General features: G+C 44.0%; 1 non-coding gene across 1 annotated transcript; it reads left to right on the top strand.

The window, feature by feature from the left end:
* The first annotated feature begins 6,138 nt into the window (after positions 1–6,138).
* Positions 6,139–6,213, top strand: Trnar-gcg. Its single transcript has one exon. It is a non-coding gene; the product is annotated as a tRNA-Arg (tRNA).
* The last annotated feature ends 1,038 nt before the right edge of the window (positions 6,214–7,251 follow it).

Here is a 7,251-nt window from a genome sequence, read left to right as displayed (position 1 = left end):
AGAAAGATAAATTTCCATCAGCTCACAACGTCTCTCCAATGTGACAGCAAGTAAAGGAGATTAACTCTCGTCGTACCCTGCACTTAGCGAGCCACAAATTTCGCCGCCCAGTAGGGTACAGTGGCTAACTCCACCTGCTGCAAAGCGGACTACCCTCCACGCCGAGTGCCATATCTCTATGTAAGCCCGTACACACCAGGCTTAGTAGCACTTTACAACGTTGCATGGGGTTCACTGCTGTCCACTACAAGTTTCAAAGCATACTTCAGCACCACACTACCTCATGAACTCAGCTTCGACTATGCGCTGCCCTTCCCTCGGTGATAAACCACCACATTCAGTTCTCCGTCCACAGCTATCTCCATCGGTCCACGCTTTCCTCCGTAAAGCCGTCGGCACACGGACCGTGCTGCCGAACGTTAACGCTGAGTGAGCCAAGTTTAACGTGCTGCTGAACGCTGAGGAACGATGCCACTTGTGCACACGGTACGTGGGCCCCAACATGGTATACGCGATCGCAACGCACTCCAGCGGCAGTTGAGGGATGTTTCTAGTTCGTAAATCAAACTGTTTACTCAATGGGCGCACTTAAAATTCCCACGTTAGCTCTATTAAAACGCACATTTACTCCATCGCCCACGAAAACGAAAGTACCATGTCCAATCAATGAGGACACATGTTTATAAAAGTTCCATTACAAACAGTGCGGTGCAAATTTGGAATACTTCTCCCCATAAGATAAACATTATTTTATCATTCCCACATTTTAATAAAACCTTAATATCAGTCTTACTTGATCACTGTTCCTACCCAGAAGCAGAATCTTTGCAACATGTAAATTACAAAGCGTACAAGAAAAAGGAGGAAAATATCTTTATACAAGTAGCGCAAGCTGTCCTGTAGATTAAGCCAATCAAACAGTCACCCCTCAGAAAAAGGTGAACTTATATTTACATAATATCAAATATTATAGCATATACTTATATTAAACTAGTGATAAAGTATCAGAACCTAATAAAAACGCGAATGTTAGGAAAAAAATACGGGAGTGTTACGAGCGAACCACCGCCCCAACGAAAATTCGTATCTAGACAGACACGCTACTGATTACGCTATTTTTCTTAAATATCATTTTGTTCGCTTTTGTTCGTTGTAACTGCTCGGGGCGGACGTCGCAAGACATCCGTTTAAGTTCGTTGATGATCGATTAACTCAGTGTTTTTTTTATTACAGGGGGCACGTAGCCTTCTTACCGAACACGCTGAGCTACCGTGCCGGCATCTAAACCAACAGTTCAGCACTTCTCCTTAATCATTATGTCTTACCTAATGCTAAACACGTTAATAGTAGATAATTATGATACTAACTGAAATTTAATTATAACAAATTGTACCAAGAACAATGCGTTTTGGGTGGATCTTCAGTCTATCGCTGCCTTCAAATAGCCTACTCTCATAATACGCAAGTTACAATGATTCTTTTGCCACGAATATGATGTATCTCACCATTTTATTGGAACAAATCACACAACTAACAACGGGTTTTCCAGTGATTCTCAATTTGCTGGTGCTCAGGAACGGCATATGTACATATAGGCTTGAAATGAACGCCAATATGGCGCTTCACAACTCTGCACTGAAGGGAGACGGCGTGCGTGTGACGTAGGTGGCGTTGTGCCATCTCATTAGTCAACGCTCAGACGCACGCTCAGAATATCCGATATGCCAGAAAGACTCCCGAACCTGCTATTCCACGCTATGACGTCAGAAACTCGGCACGCTCAACGCTCAACGCTCAACGTTCGGGTTGCACGCTCCGTGTGTCGACGGCTTTACGCTTCGGCGCCGCACGCTCGCCAAATCGCGGGAAGCGATACGTCGTAAAACTCTCTGCAATCGACTATGGACCGTCTCACTATATTCGCTATAACTGGCTGAAATTTATTGCAGAGTTAATTAATCATTCTCTCATATGATACCCGCTGATGATCCCATATTCTTTCATAGCTGTGTCTTGTATTCCTTCCACTAGCGCAGAGTGCAGTCCACTGTGACTATCAAATTATCTGTTCTGTACCATGACACACCCTCCTTAGGGTAACGTCTGCTTGTGACATCGGCATGTACTCCCATGGTACTCGAAATATCGTTGTTGACGTCGGTCACTGAACTGCTCAAGGTAATTCACTCACTGCACTAGGCCTTCCAGTTCATGAAGATTCTTTTTTCAGATACACCATTTCTTATTCATAACGAATCCTTCTTTTGTTACACGATTTTCTACTGTTGCTAATACAGGGTGTCCCAAAAAAATTACCCGATTTTAACTCCCAATAATATTCAGACAAATGTCACTAGGTAACTGAAACAGCGCAGGATGTAACCGGCGTGTTCTAGAGTTTCAGAACAAAGTCCGCTAGATGCCGCTAACAGCGCTGACCTGGAGCGTGCAGCCGGTCTCGCGCAATATGGCATCCGCGCAACAGAAGGCGTATTGTGTTATTGAATTTAGTTGTACTCACTCAGAGATCGCAGATCAGTGCACGTTTCATAATCGATTTCCTGCTAAACTACCATCATCAAAGAACAATGGACCGTGGTATAAACAGTTTGAAGAAACAGGGTGCTTTTGTAAAGGCAAGAGTCCTGGCTGGTCACGCGTTCCTGAACAAACAGTGGAACAAATCCGACGAGCATTTGTGTGGAGCCCCCGCAAGTCTACATGTCGTGCTGGCCAAGAGCTTGCGTTACCGCGCATTACAGTGTGGCGTGTGTTATGGCGTCGTTCAGCCCTCAAACCTTACCGATTACAGCTGGTACAAGCTCTTCGTGATATTGACAAAGTGAAGCGAGTGGACTTCAGCAATGCCATTCTAGAGGACGTGGAAGATGACACTTTTATGACGTGGGTGATATTCAGTGATGAGGCAACTTTCCATATTGGCAGTAAGGTTCACCATCATAATTAGCATATATGTATGCTCGAAAATCCTGAAACAATTGAACACGAAAGTGATTTTTTTGTGGTTTCCGAAAGCAAGATTTATGGATCCTACTTTTTTTGAGGAAGAAACCGTAACAGGAAAATCATATCTTGCAATGCTATGGAACTAGTTATTGCTACATCGTGACTCTGAGTATTTCACCTGTCAGCAAGATGGAGCACCACCGCACAGGCACAACAACGTGTGCAGTTTCGTCAATGCCAACGTGCCTCAACAATGGATAGGGTGTATAGGACTGCGAGACCTGGCTTTACATTCTTGGCCTCCTAGGTCCCCTGACTTAACACCATGTGATTCCTTCCTGTGTGGATATGTTAAACAATGTGTTTACGTTCCTCTCCTACCTTATGATATTGATGACCTAAAAACCAAAATATCAGCTGCTGTAGCTTCAGTAACAGATGACACCTTCCACTCAGTTTGGGATGAATCCGGCTACCGGCTAGATGTCGCCTGTGCAGCCAATGGAAGACATATTGAACATTTATGAAGGATTTTTATAACCTTCTGTTTTTTCTGATTAACTTAACATGCAATTTGTTGGTGTTAAGCCCTTCTTCCTAATAAATAATTCTATTTAAAATCGGGTCATTCGTTTTGAGACACCTAGTATTACCCCTTATTCGCCTAACAAACCACAAAGCCTTACATTCTGTCCATTTCACTTCGTGGAACCCCATTGTATTCTGATTGAGTATTTGTATTTATCTTTTCAGATTTTCCTTGTTAACCACATCATTCCATACTGCAGCACATATAATAATATGTCGAGTTAGTTGGCTCAAATGGCTCTCAGCATTATGGGACTGAACTTCTGAGGTCATCAGTCCCCTAGAACTTAGAACTACTTAAACCTAACTAACCTAAGGACATCACACACATCCATGCCCGAGGCAGGATTCGAATCTGCGACCGTAATGGTCGCGCGGTTCCAGACTGTAGCGCCTAGAACCGCTCGGCCACCCCGGCCGGCGTGTCGAGTTAGTTATTCGGCCTTTTTCTCACAGTCATGCCCTATATGCTAGTTCCCTCAGAGAGTTCTGAGTGGGGCTAATACAGCACATTTTTTGCATTGGGGAGAGCATCATGACATTTTTTGCAGTGACTGAGCTCATGTGCTGCAGGTACATATCGTGTAATTTTAATTCAGAGGTTTGCATTACCTTCTGATTCCTTAGATCGTTGATCATTGCTGGTTATTCCGCCATTTATGGGCAGTTTTCTACCGCAATGCTGCTGCGCCCAATTTGATAAGTCTGTTGGCACAACGAGGGTGCCTCTTTACGTCAACACATTCAACTTCCGTTGCTGACGAGATTTTTCTACACGACATTTAATCAATGGCAGAGTTCGAACATTGGACCAAGGAGTTTGTGATTAGTAGCCCAAAAAGCCACCCGTGGACCACAAGGCACCCGTCTGCTAGAGCTTTCTAACCCCGTCAAGTACGAGTTCAAATGGTTCAAATGGCTCTAAGCACTGTGGCACATCTGAAGTCATTAGTCCCCTAGACTTAGAACTACTTAAACCTAACTAATCTAAGGACACCACATATATCCATGCCTGAGGCAGGAGTCGAACCTGCGACTGTAGCAGCAGCTCGGTTCCGGACTGAGGCGCCTGGAACCGCTCTGTCACAGCGGCCGGCCAAGTACGAGTTTCAATATGAACTTGCAAAGAGCAAATTTGTTGAAGCAAAGTTATTTGAACGCTGAAGGTTTCACCAACAACGGAGAGAACAGTGGCTCATATGAACTGATACGATGCCAGCTAAGTGCATTCGTCGCTTCTTCATATGTAGCCTGTAACCCGTACGGCATAACACTCGACGACATCAGAGTTATTACGTTAATGAAAACATAATCGTAAATTAAGGAGTTTACAGGCCTAAGATCCACGCTGTAATCTAACAGCATGGAGAATTGTGCAGCCGTACATTACGAAGGACGACAATGTTCACGCTGGACGTATGGCAGAGAAGGCTCAGCGGAAGAGTTTGGAGATAGCAATACATGCTTTCAGACGGACAGAGTGCAGGGTGAGAGTTAATACCCAAAATATATTCCCTTTCATGTAGTTATGTGTTTGAGCGATCGTTTCTCGAATGACTAGCAGTGGTCCCTAAAGTTAATTTAGCAGCACATTTAGTGGCTGAGCAGTGATAATTGAGCAGATGGTCACAAGTGACACTCTTGACAGCACTGACATAAAATTTTTATTTATTAACATCACCGTTGAGGGTGCTAAGGAGATATGAGGGGAGAACGTTGCATTAGACGTCTGTGGCCTGAAAGAAGTATGTCTACAACCGAGCTATTTAAAATATGGAGGGGAATTATGCGGAAAATCCGACGGTGTTGTTATGGGTCCATCTTTTTCACCAGTAGCCGCTGACATTTAAACGGAACCCTTAGAGGAACACCCATTACGTAATGCGCCACTCAAATGTTCTTATGGTTTCTGCTATGTGGATGATTCATTTGTTTGTTAGCCATACGGCAAAGTAGAGTTTCAAAAATTCTTCTATTTCTTAAATAAGATGCAAGCCAAACTCATCATCATGTCTGAGGTAGAGTATAAGGTCGCTCTCTCGTTTTACATGTGTTGGTACATAGAAGATCTTCCAGCACTCTAGGAAAGAGTGTATGGACAGATTACTAACCCAAATAGATATTTACATGTCACCACCCAGCCCAGAAGCAACCAGTGATCAGCACCCCACCAGCACGTATCTTTCACATCAGTGGTACTACCAGTTTGGAGTCGAAGGTGGATTTTTTAAAGAAGACAATGGCCAACGGCTACGATGGTTTGGCCATAGACAGGGCTTTCGAACGAAATTTTGGTTGGTCTAACACAAAGGACGAGGAACCGCCTGAAACTTCCTGGCAGATTAAAACTGTGTGCCGGACCGAGACTCGAAATTGGGACCTTTGTCTTTCGCGGCACAAGACCGCACACTCCGCTGCAGAGTGAAAATCTCATTCTGGAAACATCCCCCAGGTTGTGGCTAAGCCATGTCTCCGCAGTATCCTTTCTTTCAAGGGTGCTGGTTCGGCAAGGTCGCAGGAGAGCTTCTGTAAAGTTTGGAAGGTAGGAGACAAGGTACTGGCAGAAGTAAAGCTGTGAGGTTGTGCTTGGGTAGCTCAGTTGGTAGAGCATTTGCCCGCGAAAAGCAAAGGTCCCGAGTTCGAGTCTCGGTCCGGTAGGCAGTTTTAATCTGCCAGGAAGTTTCATATCAGCGCACACTCCGCTGCAGAGTGAAAATCTCATTGAGGAACAGCCTGCTCGCTCTGACATTTCTTGTGTTACTGACCGCGTCAGCTGAATCTTAGGGAACAATGGTACACACACTACTTTTTGAATAAAAAATCGCAACAACTTTTATGACGTAAAATGGACACACCTGATTTCCTCCACACTGATCGAGTCGATTAAGTGACTGTTGGCTATGGCGGAGTGCATATGGGAGCTACATAAAGACCTGTAAAAGAATGCATAAAGGATTACGCAGGCCACGTATAGTTAAAACTAAGTGTGAGATCTGCTGCAGTGGAACATCAGAAGAATTGCAAGTCATGACAGTGATTTCAAAAACCTATGTATGATAGCTAACGATACCAACATTTATAGGAAAAATTACGAGAGAGACGGTATCTTGGTTTCCAAGAATGAACGTAACTGCAACACAGAAGACCGTCATCGGCTTCTGACTTTGCGGCCTCCCACCGTCAAAGAAATGATCACGGAATTGCGGTGAGGGAGGAATACAAACAGTTTCCAGGAAGACACCTCTATGGCACAACAATAATATTTTGATTAATATTCCCTTTTTCTTTGATTATCCTGATTCAGTCATACCCAGGTACGATAAACCACAGACGATAGACAGTAGCCTTGCAATTATACCACTAACAGAACTTCAGCATTAGCACAGGAGAACGGCCTTTTTTCCCAATTATGAGGGCCTACCAATGATAACTAGAGGAACTTTACTCAATAAACCCACTTCTTCTGCGTAAATGCAGGATAACGCCCGACGCTGCCTTGTACAGTGTTCACCTAAGAGTTAACACCTAAGATCCAGAAAAAGATACCAGAAGAGGAGTCGAAACATCGACCGAATAAAGTGAAGAGATAAATGAAGCAGGGTAGTATCCTAGAACATTTTACCTTCAGTGATACATAATCTTAATGTGCAACCATAAGTAACCTGATTTCCTGCAGAAAGCAGAGACAGCAGAAAC

The sequence above is a fragment of the Schistocerca piceifrons genome, chromosome 4 (genome assembly GCF_021461385.2).
Source record: "Schistocerca piceifrons isolate TAMUIC-IGC-003096 chromosome 4, iqSchPice1.1, whole genome shotgun sequence".
Classification (NCBI taxonomy): Eukaryota; Metazoa; Arthropoda; class Insecta; order Orthoptera; family Acrididae; genus Schistocerca; species Schistocerca piceifrons.
This window is presented reverse-complemented; position numbering and strand designations above follow the sequence as displayed.